The following is a 22,158-nucleotide window of genomic DNA, read 5'->3' on the forward strand; positions in this document are numbered from 1 at the left end:
TTTATATTGAATATGTCTGTTCTCTGAATAACTGGAAGGCTTTAGTATACAGGCCTGTCAAATTTAACAAAGTTCATCCATATCCTAATTGCTGCATTTTAAAATGATAAAATATACTACTATTGCTCCTGCTGCTGCTACCAGTACTACTACTACAACTAATAAGAATCCTGCCTGAATATTCTTTTTTCATACACCTTTCTGGTACAATTCTGCTGTGTGATATTCACAAATGAAGGGACAGCCCACTGCTAAAGCTGACATAAATACAAGCTTTCATATGATGGTGTGTTTTACAGTTTTCCCAAACAGAACTGGGGCTAGGGACAGAAAATACACAAAAACTGGCTTAAATGATGAGAAACTGGTTTAAACCTGTGACAGAACAGAAGTTCAGTGCACATAAACCAGTTTCAAAATGGCTGAAACTGGTTAAGATAAACCTGGTTGAATGTAGTATCAGATTTAACTGATTTCGGTCAAACCAGCTTATGGCACTTCTGTCCCAGACCTCTTCCTGGTTTAAGTAAAATCAGAGTCCCCCGGCATATTTTGCAGCCGTGGACTGTACTAGGCTGTGCTCTCCACCCCACCCCTCTTCTACCCAGAGCAGCGAGGGCTGGCTGACAAGGGGATGGGGGTGGGAAACCTGGCTGGCACAGCCTGGTCTGCCTGACAGGGGCAGGGGGCAGGGCACATGGACCATCAGGCTCAGGGTCGATTAAACCCCCTGCACGTCTCTTCTCCCACCCACACAGGACCGCAGCCAGAGTCTACCCAGCTTTTCCAACCTCTGGTTGCTCACACGGCAGGGGGCATGGCCGGAGCTGGCGTAGGCAATGCCTCAGGCAGAGTGGGGTACAGGGAAGGGGATTAAACTACCCTATCTCCCCTTTCTCCCATGGGCATGTGCACCCTAGACAGGGCCTGCCTCACTGGCTGCTCACACAGCAGGCGTCATGGCCAGAATCAGATCGGGCAGCACCTCAGGCGAAAGGGGGGCAGGGAGGTGAATTAAACCCCCATCTCCCCTCTCTCCCACCAGCACGGGGACCCCAGCCAGGGTCTGACTGGCTTTTCCCACCGCTGGCGACTCGCACTGTGCGGGGTGTGGTCAGAGTCGGCCTGGGCAGCGCCTGAGGCTGCTGTTCGGGGTGCTTCTTGCCACACCTCCCACTATGTGAATAGCTAGTCGGGGGGAAAGCTGGTGGGAGAGAGGGGAAATGGGGAGGGGTTAATCCTTCTCCCTACCCTCCCTTTGCCTGAGGTACTGCCCTGGCTGGTGTTTGGCCGTGCTCCAAACCTGAGACAAACCTGGCAAGGGCTGCTTCCCCCTTCCCCCTCCAAACACACCCCAGCTGGGGTCCCTGCAGGCCAGTTTAAACCCTCCCCAGTCATACTCGGGGGCCTGCCAGGGCCTGTCCATGCCTCCCCCAGGTCAGCTTCCCTCCAGCCTTGAAGCTGCTGCTGAAGGGAAGGGAGAGTTCGCTCTAGTGGCCCCCGGCTTCTAGCCTGCGCCAATGCAGGCATGTGTCTGCATTTCAGGAATCAAAAGTGAATATCTATTCACTTGCAAATTGGTTCAGTCTATTGCAGGTTAGACTCACCTGCAAAGATTGAATCAATTCAGGCTCAGGTTTTTTGAATGTCTGTACTTAGCCTTGATATTCGTCTCATGCTAGACTCTTAAGTCACTGAAAGCAGGCTAATGGGGGGGCTAGGAGAGCACGCATCAGTGTTAAAGGAATGTTTGACTCCCAAGTAAACAGAAGCCAAGTTGTGTCAGTTGTAGAATAAGAGAAGAGACTTGCTAAAAGCTCCAAGATGTTGGAAAGAAAATGCCCTACGATGCCAACTTACTACAATAAACATAACCAATAACAAAAGTATTAGGTTCTGTGTTTGTTTGTCATATGCTGAAACATGAAAAATAGAATCAAGACATTACTGTGCTGTAATGTTTGGGGGAAAAAAAGAATAAAGAAACCCATGATTCAAAAGATGACTAAAAACTGACAGCTCCTAAATATTATAAAGTAACATGCGGGGGCAGAATGATGATTCACAAGAGAATGAAATGGAAGAAAATCTACTAATGAAGAAAATTTTCCCTCCACCTTTGTTAAGTATCATTACATTTCATAGCTATAGCTAGTCAAAAAACATCCAACAGAAAATTCTGAAATTTCAGAATTTCATTTCATCTTATATCAAGCACAAAAATTAAAACATCAGGCTATGATGTGAGCCAAAATGTTCTAGAAAACAATGTTTTCCAGAGAAAGCTTCAAAAAACAGATTGACATAAAAATTTCAAACAGCCCCATTTATTTATGCTCACTTTTTCTTATGTCTCTTACCTTGAATTCCTAGGGTTTTTTTCAAAATCTTTCATTATAAACACGGAATATATAAAACTAAGAGATATTACAGTTCATAATTCAGTAAACAAATATGAGCCCATATAACAGAAGAAAAGAAAAAAACTATGTGATAAAACACAGTAGACCTTCAAGAATATAAAGATTTGATCTAACAGAATATTTCACTGGGATATTTTTCTGAGGTTTTACATAATGCTGAAAAGAAAAAGATTTTTTTTTTCTGTAAAAGAGAGCAAGAGGAAGAGGGAAAGAGCAGGTGAGAGACAGAGAGAGACAGAGACTTGCTTAAAGCTTTCAGTTACAGGATAGATACAGACACTCAGAAAGTCTGGGGTAGAATCAATCTAAGTTATGTACTTTTTTGTAAGTGGCATAGTTTAGATCGGTTGCGAACAACATATATATTCACTCTTTGGCAGGCAGGAGGCGCAAATCTTAGCCATTTTTAAACCAGGTTTTGTGTGCCAAACTTCTGTTCTATTACAGGTATAGACTGGATTTCGATCGCTTTTACTGGTAAAAGTGTAATGTCTGCACTGGGCGTTAGAGTCAAATTTGTTTAGATTCAAATTGTTCAAGTAAAGCCAAGACTGAAAATACAGTCCTTATGAAAAGCAAAAAAAATGCGTACATAATTTTCCTGCCTTTCAAAGCTACAGTCCTGTAGATTTGATATTTCCATTATTATTGGTATAAAAATTAGTACAAACAACTTTCCTACTTTCACATTTCTTTAGATCTTAACCTGACATTAATGAGCAAATACACACTAAGATGATGATCATCCTGTAGGGGAAAATGGCTCATATACTGTGTTGATAAGTTAAGATGAAAGAAATCCAGAACAAAGACAGTAGGGTACTGTGGAGATATGTTTAGATTCCAAAATATTTGTATCAGTCAAAGGTAGAAACACCCAAAACAAAAAAAACAAAAAACAAAAACAACTAACAAATAGAAACATCCACTCCTTTGTCTTGACTGGATAACAACTATACTGTGTGTATTAATGCATTATTCTATTACTATTCCCAGCTGCTTACAATACATAGATACATTAACATTATATACATATTTTCCATTTGGCCTCTAATGCATGCATGTAGCTCCCACTGAATATTAATAGCATCACTAAGCATGCAATAGAGGACAGGCTTTAAACTTATAGGAGACACAAGAAAGCATTTAAAAAAAGCCAAAACTCAGACTGAAGTCCTGGATTCACTGGCATGAAACTGAATTTGAAGGGGACTTTGCATGAACACACCCAATTCCTCCTGAATCCTGGGGTTCAGTATTATGAATTGCATACAGCAAACTAGTTGAGTAAAAAATGGAATACACCTGAGCAGCTTAATGGAAACTTTGTTTCAAGAACTTTACATGGTCACCTAAAAGCTGTCTTCAACATGTTGGTTACGATCATCATAACCCACACATAGCTATTGTCTATCTAGCTGTGAAGGAGACATACATAAAGCCTCTTCTAGAGCCTAGCAAAGGATTTCCTTTATTAAAATAAATATATTCAAAGATTTTTCTTTGTTTTCCTCCAGACAAATTGGCTTTATCACCCTGATGCTGACCAAAAGTATTACATATCCTTAAGTCCAACTACCTATAATCATGGCTTCTATAATTCATCAAAACCTGTTCCCATATAGTGGAGTTGAATCTAGCTGTTCCTGTCACTTTATGAGATATTATATTAAATTATGGATGCAGATAACAGGGACTATGTGCATCAAAGGTCAATTATAAGGATAAATATAGAATAGTAACTGGATGCCAACTTACTTGCAAAATATAATAGTCCCTTAGAAAACAAAGCTCTCTTTGCATGAGAGAGACACAATTTATCTACATAGATTGCATGAGAGATATACAATAATCTACAACATTGACTGACAAGAAATACCATTCAGAAAACTGATTCTTGCATAAGGTCACTACACTTACCAAAGAGCACTGTCCAAAGGTGCAAGCTTATGTTATATATATAGTCAGTCAGTCAGTCAGTCAGTCTGTCTATAAGGTACAAATCCTTGCACCTACCCTGCCTTCTGCTAGACTTCAGACTAACGTGGCTATCTATGTCATTCTGCATAACTCAGATATTTTAGACTGGTATTTCTTGTAATGGTTCAAGGGTGCCAAACACCTTGATAGAGCACAATTAAATATTCAGCCTGCTTTCAAAGAATGATGAGACAGCAACCATAGCAGTTATGAAAGGTACACTGAATGATTAGACTGGAGAGCTGGAGATATATATTAGATGGAGTTTTCTCAATTTTTTTTGGATTATTTTAAATAAATGGAAAATTCAGTTCCAAATCCATTTTAAAGCAACACAAAATGGCTTCCTCAAAGCTCCAATGGGTAGGTCTACACCACTTCCTCAGAGGTTGTGAGGACACTAGGTAGGTATGGGATGCCCCACCTATACTTACTCTGCACACACCAAAAGAGGAACAAAGCAGTGAGGCCCCCCTCTGGTTTTTGGCATGTTTGAAAGCAGTGGTAGGGAATGCCTTCAATATGGCCTTGCCACCTCATTTCCAGGCTTGGTGCCTATAGGCTAGGGACAACAGTTACACATAAACTGGTTTAAGCCATCAGAAACTGGTTTAAACCTGTAACAGAACAGAAACTCAGTGAACACAAACCAGTTTCAAAATGTCTGAAACTAGTTTAGGATAAATGTGGTTGAATATAGTATCAGACTTAACTGATTTGGGTCAAACCAGTTTATGAAACTTCTGTCCCAGACCCCTTCTTGGTTCAAGTTAAATCATGGTCCCCCAGTATCCTGGCATGCTGCCCAGCCCTGGACTCGGCTGTGCTGTCTGCTCCAGAGAGCAGGGCTGGCCCTGCCCCTGTGCTCCCGAGCTGGAGCAATAAGAGCTGGCTGACAAGGTACTGAGAGGGGGCAAGCCTGGATGGGGATGCAGCCCAGTCTGCAGGGGGACCTCCCCCCCAGACAAACCCCAGCTGGGATCTGGGGCCAGGGTGGGGGGTTAAACACTTCATCCCCCGCTCAAACTTACTACTAGCTGCAGCTGTGGACTACAAATCCCAGAGGCATCTGGAAGCAGAAGTAAGGAGCAACTCTGCAGAGTCCTGCTGCTGTAATTTAGGACTGCAAATCCCAGAGACCTTGGGGGCAGCAGGAAGAGGAAGTGAACACACAGGCAGAGAGCTGTGCCCTAGTGCCCCCTGGCTTCTGGCCTAAGCCACTGCAAGCATGTGGGTGCATTTTCTGAATCAAAGGTAAATCTCTGTTCACTTCTGTTTCAGTTTAATTTGTGCATCTTACTGACCTGCAAAGACTGAATCCATTCAGCCTCAGGCTTTTTGACTGTCTGTAGTTAGTCAAAGAGTACAAGTGGAGAGCATCCTCACCCAGTGTTTCTGAGGTTCTAAATGTAGAAAGACAATGAGGGAACAGGGGAAGGGAAACTTAAGATGCTTTTCCTTATGAATGATTTAACTGAAAGAGTGAATAATGATGATGTACCATCCTTTTTGTTGCTTCTGCCACTCTTCAAATAATATCTGTTGTCAGATTCAAAATATTTGATAATATTTTATATTTTCTGGCCACTAACATTTTTTGCATATACTAGAGTTGGTCCCATTTTTTCCGCATGTGGATATAAAAGCCCTGAATACAGGGTGACTTTGAAACTTGCTCACTGAAAAAATCCGAGCCTCTAAGGCTCAGATGTATCAATGTTTGCAGAAAAGAGCATAGGCTAGTATGCATTCATATCTGAAGACTTTTTTTTTCTTTTTTTGCCTTAGGCCAAAACTACATCCCTATCTTCTTGTGCACATGGCAAAAGGAACTCACATTCCTATTAATTCAGCTTTCACTGTTTACACCTGTTTTCTCAAGATGCAAGTCTGTTCCCAAATTAGAGACAGAGTTGGCTCAAGTTCGGTACAGTCTACAATCCTAGATGTGTGAAGTTGAAGATCCAAAAACAGAAGCATCCAAAATCTGACGCCAATCATGAACCTTTTGACTTACTGTTTTTAACCTGCATCTCATTATAAGTTATTGAAATGAGTAAATCAAGTGAGAGAAACAAGTAGGTCTTGATTTCATGCATTAGACCTTCATTAGCAATATATGAAAAAATGAACATGCTTCACGTCGGCTAGCCTCTTTAGCAATGAAACATTATTGAAATGAATATCCTCTTTAGCAATGACAAATTAATGGTTACTTATTTAAAATTAGTGTTTGTATTTTTTGCCCCAAATAATAATCATAAATGTTGGGGGACAAAGCAGGGAGGCACTGCCTCAATTCTCTCTCATGCAAAGACAGCTTTGTTTTCTAAGAGACAATATCCAAGAACTAGAGAGATGACATCAAGGAAGTAGTGTGCAAGTGCAGCACACCTCTGATTCTACAAATGAAAGCAGAGGTCACAGTTGACAGCACTGGCACAGAGATATTAGTAACTTGAGACTGTGGGCCCAATGGGATGAGCATTCCCCCCAGGTAAACTGGAATAGGAGGAGATGATACAGGAATTTACAGGAATTAAAGAGGTCCAGGATATAACAAGCTAGAAGTGTATATCATAAGAGGTGGTTCTGCCACTGACCAATCCAGAGATCCTTTTCTACCTGAGACACTCTTTTCTCTCCACCTCTGTCTAAATAGGCAATAAACTCCTTGGGCCTAGATCTCTGTCACTGGGTATACTGTGGTCATAGACATCCTGGCTGGAACTACTAGGCACAACTGTAACACAAATAAATAATAGTAAAATATACCCTACGACTGTTACACAATATGCTTCAAAGGGACCTGATCCTCTTCTCCACTCACTTCAGCCTGGTTCCAGGAAAGACATAAATGAGAAAGGAGCAGACTTCACAGACAACTGCACTGCTTGAAGAAGAGATAAATCGGAGGCATTTGGTTCTGTGTTGGTATTTCTTAGTAATACAAAATTGTAAAATAGCATTTCTCAGCATAATTTTTACCCTTACTCTCTTTACCACATTGCCATGTAGCTATGCACTAAATATTATCCCACTCACATGTCTCTGTTTATTTAACATACATTATATTTGATGTTATCTGGCATCAAAGTTTAAGTTTCAGTTCTGCCATCCTATCATACTAATAGCTGTCAATCAAAATGTAAATTGCATAATAAAAATGTGTTCTAGAAATGAATGATCCTCTATTTCCATATTAGCTGCCTATATTTAAGCATTGCTGTGAATGCACTTATGCATATATTTTTACAGTGCCCAGCACAATAAGACTGAAGTCCCTAGATGACACCTCTATAGGGAGAAAGAAATAATAAATAGGCATATGAAAAGATACAACCTCAAAGTCTTGGTGTCACTCTTACTTGGCCTAATCCTTTGATGTTTAAGATGACTTCAAAAAAGCAACTATGCACAATGTCACAACATAAATTAGCTTGAAAGAGAGAAAAATCATGGTCAATGACAAAGGGATTTATAATAAACCTCTATAAATATTTTAAAAGGTGCAAATACTAAAGAGAAAGAAGAATTTTTCCAGGTGGTTCTGGAGGTTACAATGAGGCAAATAGGGGATTTAAGAAAAGATGTCATGAAAAAATATCCCTGAAATTATATCCAAGATTATGGAAGTTAAGTAGTGGGAACCTTACTGCTTGGGACATTTAAACCTAGACTGGACAAAGCATTAGCAAATATCCTGCAGGGAACAATCCTGCAATGTCAAGAAGATGGACTAGATACATAATAGGTCTTTTGCTGCTCTGATTTTTATTATTCTAATCCATCACCCTTATTCAGGTGGCAAAGTTTTATGTAGACCTTAAAAATTATGCTAGTGAGAAAATTATGACTGCATGTCGGTATAATATATATACACACATATATAGATATAAGGTTTGGTTTTAAAACATACATTTTTAAGTGTACATACTAGAGCAGTGATTGTATATATACATCTGATAAAACCAGATACAAATAACTAATTGTTATCATTTGAATTATGCAATTTGTATCCATAAATGTGTTTACTGGACTCACAAAATCAGCATTCTTTTGCACATATGTTATGCTTATGTTTTTCAAAATTAATTCAATAGTGCAGCAATATCTGTTTGGCCATGTGACCTGCTTAACCCAATGAAACACTGGGCTATGCCCAAAGAAGTAAATCTAAAATTCTATATAGAGGATCATGGTTTGAAGTAAAGGTAGCTGAAAGGGGCAATAGAAAACCTATAATTCCAGTTAGGGCTCTGAGGGAGCAACATGTATACTGACATGGAAGCGACTACCTTGTGTGCTTCCTTTTACCTAACCAAGATTTATTAATAGGGAGAAATGAAGCATGGCCCCAACTTTGTTCCTTGTCTCGCCCCTTTTGTGGAGGCTACCGCTTTTCAAGACACTTTTTAGAGAACACTTAGAACACAAAATGAGAACACTTAGAAAAGCCAGATAGTACCCTTAGGACCTCACTCTGCCAATCTGTTGAAGCTGGAAATCACTCACATATAACACCGTGGTCCACAATGCCAATTCATAAAACAGATAGAGATCCACAGATAATGACAGTGCACTCAAGTCACAGGGTGGCTGGCCTCTACAAGTATGCAAAGTGGGCTGAAAGAGGGAGGATGAAGGCTTCAGTCTGGCTTTCTATATATGGAATTGCAAGATAAATAGGATTTCAAGAATGGAGATCCTCTTATTGACTAAGACGCTGGGCAACAATCCCTCTGTGAGTAGCTATGCAGAGTACAATTCTGTGCACACTTCAGAAGAAAAAGAAAACAATAAAGAAGGATAGGAGAGAGGTGGGGAAGCAGTTTTATTCTTTAAGCTTTCAACCTATGACAGCAACAATAACCCAGGACTTTTTCATAGACAGTTTGGTCTTGGGATATCATAGTATTACAGCAAGAAACACTGCCCAACATTGATTTCTATACAAAAAAATCCCATTGACTTCGGTGGGTGGTAGGGATGCAAAATGATAGCAGGATACAGCCCTTAGCCATTAATGCACTGAGCCTTCATAATTATTGAGTATACGGTATATTTATTATACAGGCTATGCCATGCCTCTTTTGCAAGCTGCCCTGGGCCTGTTCTCTGAGTCACATCAAGCAAGAAGTTTAAATGAAACTGCTCCCAAGTTTCTTAAATGGTTTAATAAAACATATACTGACTGTAATATTCGGTTTATAAGAGAAAACTATTGCCCCTTGGTTTGAAAAATGACCTCTAGTTGGTAATTTTACTCTCAGCTTCATAGATTATAGTCCACTGTTGGTCATTTTCTCAATCCACAGGGCAATACTTTTCCATAACAAGCTCAAACTGCAATCAGTATTTGTAGACTGCTACACAAGTTGAGGATAATATGCCTCAACACATTCTATTATATGACTAAACAAAAGAAATAACAACCTGGTGACAGAGACATATGGAGAAAAGGAATGCTATTCTCCTAATGCTGAGGCAGCAGAAAAGTATATTCCTTTGTACTGTGCAGATTTATATTGCATTTAATGCCTTTTAATACAAAATAAAAGTAGCTAATTTGATTCTCTTTTCACTAATGACATTTGGTTTTATATTTTCTTAAGTCTATTCTTATTTTAATGTACTACAACAAACACTAGATCCTATTAGTAGCTATCAAACCTAAGAAATGTAGTGACAGATGCCCTTAAGTTATAAAAATACATCTTCATATGCGTTCACAGCCTAATTTCCAATCAGATACCTTAAAGATCCATCTGCCCTTGGGCATATAACGTACGCTTACATGCAGCAATGGGTCTAATCCTGGGAGATTCCAACATACTTCAATGGGTTTGGGATTTCCAATGAAAATATTTCAGCATCCAAACATGGCTTGTGAATATCATTTAAGAGATTTATATTTGAAGAATGGGTTTTCCAGTTCCAGAGTCAAATGGGTACTATGTAGGGGTTCTTTCCTAAGTCACAGGCAGTCTGGGTTCAGTTCCCAGCTCTGCCCCAAAACTTCCCACAAAACCTAAGAAAGTCACTTAATTGGTCTTATTCTTGGGCCACATCCACTAAGTGTATTGTGCTTGTCAAGGATACCCTCAGCCCAATGTCCTGCTCTGAGCTGCTTGCCCCCATAACCAGAAGCAGTATAGCCACATTAGTGCAGCACTTGAGGCAATCTAAGTAGTACTGCTGATTGATTAGTCTACCCCATGCTAATTTACCATGGTTAAACTGCTTCTAGTTTAAGAGACAGGCCACTCAAAGCAGTATAGTAAGTTTGAGAGCACTGCCTCTAAGGACAATACTTTTGCCACAGACATTTGTAAAAACCGAGCTGATAGTACTTACCTAGTTAACAGGAGTGTTGGCAGGCTTTGTTCATGAATGAAAGAATGATGAAATCTCTTGCAGATCCTGCACTGTAAATGCAAAATATTAATATTACCAGGGTGGAATCCATGCACGAAGCCTGAGAATCTAGTTTTTATAAAGATACTGTGCAAAACATTTTGAAATGTGGTATCTACCCACACCCTGAGCCAAGGCAGAGCAAGCTGCACAGAGTTCTGGAGCCAGTGGATTCTTGTCAAGGTAGATCACAGCCCTGATCCCTTGCCAGCCTTGCTCTCCAAGCAAAACTCCAGAGCAAGCCCTCCCTACCAGCTCAGTGTACACAGGGGCACAGCCACGTAGAGCATCTATAAGCCTAGTCTCCCGGCCACAGAAAGACATCTCCATCCTGATGTACCCAGTCAGGGAAGTCATTAAGACTTCAGCATGCTACCTTGTCAGCGTTTCCCCCATCAGTACCTGGCTGGGGCTTAAGTGGTATGGGGGCTTTCTACTGTTCTTCCACACATTAAAACACTTGGACTAAAGCATCTGGCTGCCAGATGATGATGGCTCTTCATTTTAAACTCTTTACTGAATTTCCATGCTTAATTCATTAATACTATTTGGTGCGTTCCATTATACTTTTTTATGATTTTAGAAAAAAGCCTTTTTAGTATAAAAAGCAGCAATTTCCTTTTTTTTTTAACATTTTTCATCTTTAGGGTAATAAAAAGGGCACATATGTACCATAGCATAATGGATTAATTAAGGAATATTATGTTTATCCTAAGCCCTAACTGAGTTGTACATCTTCATAACTCACTCATAAAAATTAATGCATTACACCACACTCTCTAATGATATATCTTCTATTTTTACCATACCTGTTCAGAATAATTTGTTCTAAATTGGATTATCCTGAGATGCAGTGAGGAGTGTAAAAATTACATTGTTATTTTAAGAATTTACATTGGTATGTATAAAAATCATAATCTTCTTGCTGTGCTTTTGAACTGTCATGTTACTTCCACTGTTACGAAATCAAGCTGCTACTGCCACACCTAAAATCAAATGCATTGCACACTACATCCCTCTCCATACACAGTGCTTTTGTCTCCTTAATCACAAAACCACCAGACAGTATATTTTTGGTCTATTTCCTTGTTATTGACAGTTCATGTATGCAGGTAATGTACGAATATGCATGCAAAAACTCATAAAAGCCCAAATTTCTAAATCAACAGATAAAAAATCCCTAAATAATAATGTACAGATGTTCTTTATTTAAATGAGATGTTAGCATTTAATGCTGCCAATCAAACATGTGATAAAACTTGTGAACTTCCAGGTATTCAGCATTTACACTAGATTTTTTTTTTAAATCAAGTGATCATTTCAGACAATTGAAAAAATGATTGTCCAATAAACACATAATGATATTTTGTGATGTTACCTTTGAGTTACTGTAACAATGGTTATTTGCACAGTGTTGTTTGCTGCCAGTGTCTTTTCCTTTTCCTCTAAGGTAGGCTGTTTTTGCTGTCCTTAAAACTGCAATGCTTCACCAAAAGTAAATTATCTTTATTTTATCTGTATAGTAATCCTCTTCTTGAATACAAGATAGAGTATCAGAGTTTCTAATCCTGCACAGATAGAGTAATTCACATCCATAGCATGTTTTACTGTAAAGATAGAGTAATACAATATATTTGATAAATCATGTATGTGTTTGTGTACAAGGAGAAAGGTTTATCTCCTTTCTTACAAGATGCATCTTTATTAAAAAAATACATTAAATGTTGGCACTGTGCAATCTTTAGGAGTTTTATAATAGAGACATCTATGCTTAAAAAATGAAGGTGGCCCATAGGTCAAACAAGTTTCTGATGAGAAGTACTTAGGGAGAAATACTATTCCACTGCTTGTAAGTTTTCATCCATACGTCAAATCCTAGACTATTGATTAAACAAAGCTGATCTTTATGTATTTCAAAGCAGAGGGGAACGAAATCCTCCCTAGTGCTTTTACTTGATTTGGAACCATCAAGCTGAGCATGCTGGTCATGTGTCCTGTCTCTAACAATTGAGGCTTAGGACAAAACTTCCCTAAGGGACAGATTATCCTGTTACTGCTTATTGGAGGTTTTCTTGTACCTTTGTTTGAATCATCTTCTCCTTCCCTCTCTCTATGATTAAACAGCAGACTAGATGGCCCACTGGTCTAATTCAATACAGTTATTGCTACTTTCAATACAGTAATGGCTATTTTCACTGTGATCCAAAGACCATGAGAGGCAATGACTTTCATTTGCTATAAGGTGTTAGGGATCTGGGCAGTTCTTAGCCAATAACTATAAGAAACCAATGCACTCACCTCACCCCTCCTTCTCTTTTTGTCACCCTAACTTGTGGTCCTTATTAAACCAAACCTGACAGGCTTCAGTAGATCTATGCATCCAGGAAGGGCCCCGCTGAAGGCAAGGGTCTGGCAATGGGAGGATCAAGACCTTCAAATGGTACACTTTTCAAGGGACTGGCCATGTCATGCTACATGTTTGTTATGCATTTTTCCCCTCCTGTAACAGTTCCAGAGATTTAAAATTTTCCAATTCTGCATAGGGATTAAATCAAGACTTAAAAAAAATGCTTTGGCAAATATTAGAGAGAAAGAGAGAGAGAGAGACTAGAATAACAAATGGCTTTTAGGGACAGGATTTTCCCATAGGATGATGAAGACAGAGAGCAGCCTTTCCCTTATCCCAGGTGAGTGCTCTGACCACAGTTACCTATTCATGCTAAAGGTTATGTCTCCATTCTTCTCTCTCATTTTGATCAGGAAGTCTATCTGGAGCTGACAGACAAACATTTCTTCAAAAAACTGGTATGTTCCTTCCAAGAACAGGTTTGATTAATCCATATTTTCCAATACAAATCATTTCCTGGAAAAAATTCTCAACCAACTTTTAATTAAAGACTGCAAGGGCTCAGAAGGTCCTGAGTTTAACTGCCACTTTAGGCACCTGTGTCTAAATTTAGATCCTCATCTGTCCCCATTCCACTTCCTCGGCTGCCTTTTAATCATGGTGGCACATTGAGTTATTAGGCTATTGTCTAGTTCTCAACATACGTAGACCTTCCCAAGCCAACTGGGCCCATGCATTAGATAGTTAGGGCATTCTCCTGGGAGGTAAAAGTCCCCTTATGTAGAGGAAGGAATTGCACATCCAAGGTAAGTGTTCTGAACTACTAAATCTCTTCCCTGATATGTTTGTGAGAGAGGGATGATTTAAGTATTTAAATGCAGGGGAGGGTCCACAGCTATGAATCTTAAATCAAAGATTCCTGATTCTCTACGAGAGTGATAATTTAAGTGATTTCATCTCTGCTCAACATGTCCTACTGTCTATCAAGCTAACTTTTGTCGATCCCTTCTTCAGTATCTAACTCTCCCCATGCATTTTATAATGAGATTAGATTGCTAACTCAAGAATGCAGGGTCCGTTAAGTAGAAAAGTGCCTAAAAGTTAAGCACCACAATGCTCAGCATTGAAGCACCTAATTTCTGTTGTATATCTCACCCCAAAGTGATGGATGAAAGGACATGCAGTAAAAGTAAACACAGTTAACATAAATGCACATCATTTATTAAAATGTTTGAATAAAATATTTTTGGAGTTTTTTTTCTTAACACAAGGAATATTTAATATACTTCAAGTCTTTTTTAGATTAGCATTACAGAACAGAGTAAATGATAATTAGTAATAAATTAATTAACAAAAAGGAATTTATTACCTGTTAATTATTTTACTGTGATTCGCTGCACAAATGCAGAATAATGAGTAAGTGCTGCACTTCATGCCAGTTAGACAGGCAACAACATATCTGGGGTTTTTATTCTTTCCATTACTCTACTCCTTTTCTACAGAAAATCTCTAGCTGAGACCCAGGCAAGCTAATATACTGGGCGCACCTACACATTCACTAATGTACTATAGTTACTATGCATTAAGTTTAGTCCTTGGATAACCAAGTACTAAATCAACATGCAGTAACACCAGTGCAGGGGGGTTTACAGATGCTAATTGTGCCATAGCCTAATACAACTGCACAGTAATGTATTAGCATGGGTTTTGTCCAGCATGCTACTGCATCGTGTTATTAGGCTACTGCGCAATTAAACATCTTCTGTAGATGCACCCACTGAGGAGCAACTTTCTACGACAAAGCACTATAATATGTCCAAAAGTGCCCATGAAAGGAGGGGTGGTACAATGCATCAGTCAAGTCACAGGGATAAGAAAACATTTTGTTCATGACATGGTTCTCATCAGTGAAAATGTGTTCTGAGTAACATCCTTTGGGCAGGGAGAGAAACGAGATAAAATTAAGGACCAAAAGAAACGTCCTGGTAGAATATATTGATGCAATTTCCTAGGCAGTGAAAGCAAGGGTCAAAGACCCCCTTAACAGTCAACAGGATAAAGAACCTTGAAGCCGAAAATTTGTATTACCTGGCAAATGTAACTAAAGGCTTCTAAAGTCTTTAACTCTGCACAGACACATAATGCAAAGTTACTGTGAAAGGCAAAAGAGACTTACTGCTTGGGAACACACAACAACTGAACCAATAAAACTGTTTCACATGTCTGCTGCTACATTGGTATGTTGTGACTTCAAATCTGAACAAAATACAATAGATCTAAAAATACAACCATTTAGTTTCCACTTCAAGTGGAATAGAGCAGGCAAAGGAAAGAGTTACTGAAGATCAGCCATAAAGGAATTTCAAATGTTTAAATGTTTTAGTAGTTCAACTGTCTATGCCCTTTGCTCCCTTCTTCAGGCCTAAGTGATAGAAAAAAGAACCTGGCCAACAAAAAGATTTTCTTATTCCAAATTAAGAGATCATTATAGAGCATCTTAAGAACAAATAACCAAAATAACTTCTGAGAGAGATTTCCCTTTCTTTGAAGAAGGAACCATCATTATAACTTCAAAATTCTACTTAGAAAAATGCCTCATCTCTGAAAGAAAAGAAATTAAAAAAGGGAAAAAAAACAAAAAACCACCACTCAAAACTACAGTGGCTTTGAGCCTAATCAAAAAGAAATGGTAGGCATGGTTGAGACTGACTGAGGAGCTCACGGTGCTCGAACTGAGATGCTCTAGACAGTTAGAACAATGCAGCCTCAAATCCACCATTAACTTGGTTCCTTCATTTTCTATGGGAGGGAATGCTCTGAACGAGGTGGAAACACATGCTGAAATGACCTTATGATAACAGGAGAAGCTTAAACATGTCTGCGGAGTAGAGTGGGGGACAAAAGCTTCTAAACAAAAGAGAAAGGACTAGGGATAAATCAGTGTAAGTCCATTTACTTCAATGGAGCTGTCCCTTTCATCAGCTGAGGATATGCACCATCATGATTAATCATTCAGACTGAAGGACATGGAGCCTTTCCAGAGATTCCTTCTGAATAGTAGGAAAGAGTGTGGGGCAGAATGAAAGGCCAGAATATGAAAACGAGTCATTTCTATCTTTCCTGTAAAGTATCTGTCTTAGTGGGGCCTCTGTGCACTGATGAATTCCTAATTGGCAAATGCATTCAAAATCAACAGAGAGAAATCGTGGTGTACACATCTTTAAGTTGCTGGTAAGTATAACATAGATGCACATGATAAACCAATGGCTTCCCTTGCTTAACTGCCCACTTTCGAAAAACTCTTTATATTAGCCTGCAGCAGCCAAAAGGAACTCCATAGCTTGCTATGTGAGTTCATATAACCTGCAGCATTCCTGAGGGAAGCCACTAAAAAACAGGTCTTCTTAAACCCAAGAGAAAGGGGATGGCTGAGCACTTACAGAGCAGAAGGGTGGCAGATCAAAGGACACAAGAATCTGGTCTTGTAACCAACCATCACCAGCTTGATTAATGTAGAGTAAAGGGATTCCCATTAGTTTTTTTTTTTTTTCAACAGGTTGTAGCTGAGTCCCAGAAAAAAAAATGTATTTGGGATTTTCCATTTGGGATTTTTTTTACATGTAAAAAGCGCCACCCCCTTCCCCAGGAGTGCGTCACTACAATCAGCAATTATTTTACAGAAGAAGCCTCTGTAGAAATGAACAGGATGCCTTTAGTAATAAGATAATTATTTGTAACTCTATAAAGAATTATAATTTTTAATTTAAAAAAAAAATCAAATAAAAACAGCTTTCATCTTTCCTAGCATGGGAAGAAAACATTCTCTGCCTACAACTCAAATTATCATTCTCTCCTTTGTGCAAAATGAATTGACCCAGAAAACTAAAAGGGTAAGAACCCATATTTGCTGGGCTTATTCACCAGCCAAAAGTTCATGAAAAACACTGTTGTGTATCACATAGCAACCACTTGATGCCTATTGTTAAAATACAGTAGTTATTCAAAAAGTAAAATCTTGAATTCTCAAATATAAAGCAGGGTTGCGCATGTGTTTACTTTTCTACAGAAATCATCAAGTCTTGCCGTTTTCTTATTTTCCATACCCTTAGCATATTTGGTCAGCTATGCAATCTGCAGTAACCCACAGAAAAAGAGCACAAGAATTTTCCTCCAGTATTTTGCATGCAGGACAATGACACTTCAGACCAGGGTTTGCGATTACTGGTTAGGGAGGCTAGATACTCTCTAATTTTATGCCGCTCCATTAAAAAATATGACAGTCTAGAGCAGTCACCAAAGACCGGGGGGAAGGGATGTGGCAACTGGGTCAGTATTAGACCTGTGGGCTTTGGCTACCCCCAAGCAGACCACCACCAAAATAGTTTCTAGGCATGTTTCTAGGAAATGGTTTCTACATGAGTAGATGTCACTCATAATTCTGATTTTTCTCCTTCTACTAGCACTCTTTTTAACAGCACAACTGTTGAACAATCCCTTAGCAGAATCACAGAGAAAAAGCACTGTGACCTTGACCTTACAGTATCCTCCCCATTCCAGCCTTTCTCCAAATTCTTCATTATTATTGTTAATAAAAAAATAATTTTATATATGTAGGGGATAGAATACCTTGTGGAAACAGAAAAATGGCTATAATTAAGAGATACAAGACTTTATTTTAAAGAAAAGTGTATTTTTTATTCTGAATATTTTTCAAGGAACAGCAAAAGCTCCTGGGAGTTTTTTAGAGGCATTTGAACCCTCCTATACACTGTCCTAGGAGTTAGATCAGACCTCTAATTTAAAAATTAGACAGGGGCCAAATGGATAAAAGGAAAGGATCCTGGAGGCAATAAACCAGCACTTTGGTAGGTGTAACATGCTGGACTCAAGTAGTTCATCTTAAAACTTCTTGATAACAGTATTTTAAGCATATCACTTTTAAGCTTGCTGACTTGTTTAGCTCCACTCTTCTTTGTCAAAGTAGGGTGCATGTAGGTAAGCAACATTTTCCTTTTGTTTGATTTATTATGCAGCAATAAGAGCTTGTTCACATTATCTGCTTATCTAAAAGAGTGGTTAAACTTCATCTGAGTCACAGAAATGTGGTATCACTAGTAATGTACAGCAAGTGGCTAAGAAAAGCGAAAAAGGGAAAATATCTGAATACCTGTATTATTTCCAGGGAACCTTACCTTGAGCCTAGCTGTATCCAGATAAAAGCATATTTGCTGCTTCCATGTTTTATGAAAAGAAAATAAGTGGTAGGCAGCTAACCCCAAATTAATGGGTGAAGTAGCTAAGAAGCTGGAAGATGTGAAGGTGAATTAGGTAGCTAAAAGTAGAGAGATGGTTTTGATGAGACTGAAGAGGAATACGTCTTAATGCTTACAAGATAAAATGGAGAACAAAGACAGAATGAAGATGTAGCCTACATATTGCAAGTGCTTCTGCTTCTCTCCATGGAAGACCTTCTGGGGCTAAGGGGGAGAACACTTTCCTGCTTGGTTTCTAAGGAGCACCCCCAAAGCTTTACTTACCCCTGTATTCCTTTGTACTTTGCTTGTGTATTGGCACTGGAAAAGTATATTTATTCTAACCATAAATATACACATAAATATAGATACACACAAAATATTCAGGGCAGTCAAATGATAGGATGAAAGGCAAACAGATGGGAATTTTCTATATTCTGGAAATATTTAGATTTGCCATCAGTAGTTGATCTGGCCATGACAAGATTTGGCAATTACATGTGATGTTGAATAGTACTAGTTAAGCTAGCACAGTCATATGTAATTTATCAGAAAGATACTGCCACACTTGATAAAACAAAAAGCAAACCATTAAAATTACTTTGAGTGAAATTTATGAAATCATTCCATAAAGTAAGTGTTTGTGTGTTAAACCTTATTCTATCCTGTCCTGAAATTGTACATTTCTCAAGAGAAGAGGAGACTTCTGGTAAACATGGTAAGATATTAGCTACCTAAAAGGTTCAGGGGACCAGAAGAGCTGTATCTACAATACAGACTTATGCAAATGGCTGAAAACAGTGATCACAAGGACAAGTTGGAACCATGTCCCAAAACTCAAATGAAACACTGTTTAGAAGCCTGAACAAGTTATGGCAATGTGGAGAGAGAAAAAAAGGTAATATCTGCATTTCTATAGCAAATCATTCACTTGATTTGAAAGGATTTCCAAACACTTCTTGAGAATTAATTCAATTACAATGCCTCTGGTGAGACAGGTAAATCATGCTTTTTCCACTGGGAAACAAAACATTTATGTTTCATGATCAAAACCAAACAGTAATTTAGTAGCAATTCCTAGGCAGACAAGGTTCTTTGAGTAAATGTGATATCCTTTATTAGACCAACTAAATAGTTGAAAGAATTGTTCTTTGCAAGCTTTTGGGTACAAAAACTCTTCTTCAGGCCAAGGGAAAGTCTGAAGAAGGGTGTTTATACCTGAAAGCTTGCAAAGAAATTTTTTTTGAACTATTTAGCTGATCTAATAAAAGATATCACATTTACCCAAAGAACCTTGTCTGCCTCTGTTCTTAGACCAACACAGCTACAATCAACACCCTTGTAGCAATTCCCAGTAATTCTAGGATTATAACCCAAGAGCTAAATGTACCAGTCACCAACTCTAAGACATGGACCTACTGGCTTTTTGTGAAGCAAAAGTAGTCTTATAAAGACAAAAACTTTCATTTGTTATGTTTTATTTGTAGGATAAAGGAAAAATACTCCTTATTTATCAGAAGGGCCTCCAGTTACAGTAATACCAAAGGAAGCATACTTTCTGTTCTACCAATATTGCTTTGAATTGTGGCTGAGGAATTCATGTTCGGACCCAGAGAAATTAAGGTGTGAGGCTAATTTGGAGCAATGAATAGGGTCCCAGTTGTCAGGATCTGAAACAGAAAATAGGTTTCATGTAGATTTGGATCCTATCTGACCCTAAAACAACAAGATGCATGACTGCATTCATGATTGGAATCTAAAAACTCTCTATCCACTATGATATATGAAAGAGTGTGATTAATGTTTACCTTTCTGAAATATTGTGATGTCCATCTTTATTTCTCTGTAAACAACTGTTCAAAGTAGAGTGACAGAGCCAAATAGTTTATTCTAGCCAAACTGCACTCAGCTGAAGCAGACAAAGATGACTTGGAGTAATTTTTGTGGTCCTTGTTCACTATACAACTCAGTCCTAGGCTAGTCTCTTGATGCACATGAGAGCAGCCTCCAGAGTGAAGGAAACTGCCCTGGCTGCCAATAGGATTACCAAAGCATAGGGAAGTCATACCCGCCTTCTCCTCTTCTTTCCAGACATATATGCCTTCTGCCATGAGTAAGCTTAGTGCAATAGTTTTGCAATACCTCAGGGCTCCCCTACATATGAGGAAAGATTCTTCATTAGCAGGATCCAGTGTTGAAAGCTAGTCAATGGAGAAAGACTGACACAAAATTGCCTCATTGGATGGAGAATTTGGCCCACAAACCAAATTCTGTTATCTTTGCAAGATCTCCTACTGTAATAAATGCTAGGATACCTATCAGAAGGAACAAGATAATTTCCAGAAAAACAATTAATTGGGATTTGAAATATTCTTTAGGTCACAGAGGGCCTTTGTACACACCACAAAATTGGCCTTTAAAGCGGCTTAAATGACCTTTTCCACAGCCTTAATTGCATTGCTGTTTGCACATTCGGCAGCATATTCTGCTTTAATGGTGTTGCTGATTGCATGCTCAGCACCATATGCCGCTTTAAATGACTTTGGTATGTAGCAAGATAAAACATCTCCAAGATGTTTTAGTTTGCTACCGAACAAAGTGAAACAGCACACGGGGCACTGAAAATCAATGTGCTCAGGGCTTGGCAGACCCTGCACAACTCAGGGGCTGTGGGACCCAGCAGCAGCCCATGCAGGCAGGTTCCACTGAAGAAAAAAAAAAAGCAGTGAACCTGATTCTTTTTTTTTTTTTGGTCCCTGGAGACTGCCTGCCTGCCTGAGCTGTGAGGGGGCCTGGTGCTTCCCTCCACAGCTGCAGCACCCCCAGTCCAGGACCACCACCCAGGCTGGGTGCCAGTGGACAGGTGCCACCTGGGGGGGCTCCACACAGCTCAGGGACCACTTAGCCCACTGCTGAAGAGGCAGGTAAGGATTGGGCCCCCACCCTTGTGTACATACCACAGGGATTTTGTTCAATTTAATTCTCCCTAAATTGAAGTGGTTTTAAAAAACCCACTATTTCAATTTAGGAAGAGCTAAACCAATTAAACCCCCATGGTGTGTACAAGCAGACAGACAGTCTCTTGTAAAGTCTGTCAAAGCCATTATGGAATGTGGTAAAAAAGTTGAGGAAATATTCCATTTACAATTCAGTCTTAAGAAAATGATGGCATACCCTGGGACTTGATGCTATGCCTGCTACACTTTGGCCACATCTACATGTGCACTTTAGTGTGGAGTAGACTAATTAGCTGTGGGGTAAAGTGTCACTGCCTACATGTGCAATGGTATTAGGCTGCAGTAAACTAATTATCACCGCCAGAAGATAGTCCTGTCAGCACAGTACTATCTTACAGTGGAGTAATTAACTGATTAAATGCATATATAGACACCAATTGTGGGCATATATTACACCCGGTCAGCCCAGGCAGCAAGAGGCCAGACTCATACCTGCCACCTAACCACATGGCTCCACACTTTCAGTACCCTCATGCTCCAGCCAGCCCTTCTGCCACCTGATGCCACCACCTGGAGCCTGAGACAGAGCAGGCCAGTAGCAGACCTGGGTATGGGGTAAACTGGTCTGCCCTGGCTCAAATTGCTCTGCCCAGGAGTAGTGCTGTGCCAGTTACACCTATAGATGTCGTGCCTGGGAGTAGGTAACTCCAGCTCAAACTGCTCTGGAGTTTATTCCTGCAAATTAGTTGCACATGTAGACTCGCCTTGTCAGGTTTCATTAA

At 39.3% G+C, this 22,158-nt stretch overlaps 1 protein-coding gene across 13 annotated transcripts in view; it reads right to left on the reverse strand.

Moving 5' to 3' along the window:
• Window positions 1–22,158, reverse strand: part of ZNF536 (zinc finger protein 536) — a 451,836-nt gene that overhangs the window by 366,993 nt on the left and 62,685 nt on the right. For 11 of the 13 annotated variants that reach the window (XM_090062633.1, XM_090062643.1, XM_090062642.1 and 8 more), the window contains one exon: window positions 10,761–10,831. The exons of the other annotated variants lie outside the window; for them this stretch is intronic. The gene's annotated coding sequence lies outside the window, so the exon portion shown is untranslated. The remainder of the gene's footprint in view (window positions 1–10,760; window positions 10,832–22,158) is intronic. 13 annotated transcript variants of the gene reach the window in all.

Source organism: Crocodylus siamensis, chromosome 9, assembly GCF_052110815.1.
Source record: "Crocodylus siamensis isolate JL-2025a chromosome 9, ASM5211081v1, whole genome shotgun sequence".
Lineage (NCBI taxonomy): Eukaryota > Metazoa > Chordata > Crocodylia > Crocodylidae > Crocodylus > Crocodylus siamensis.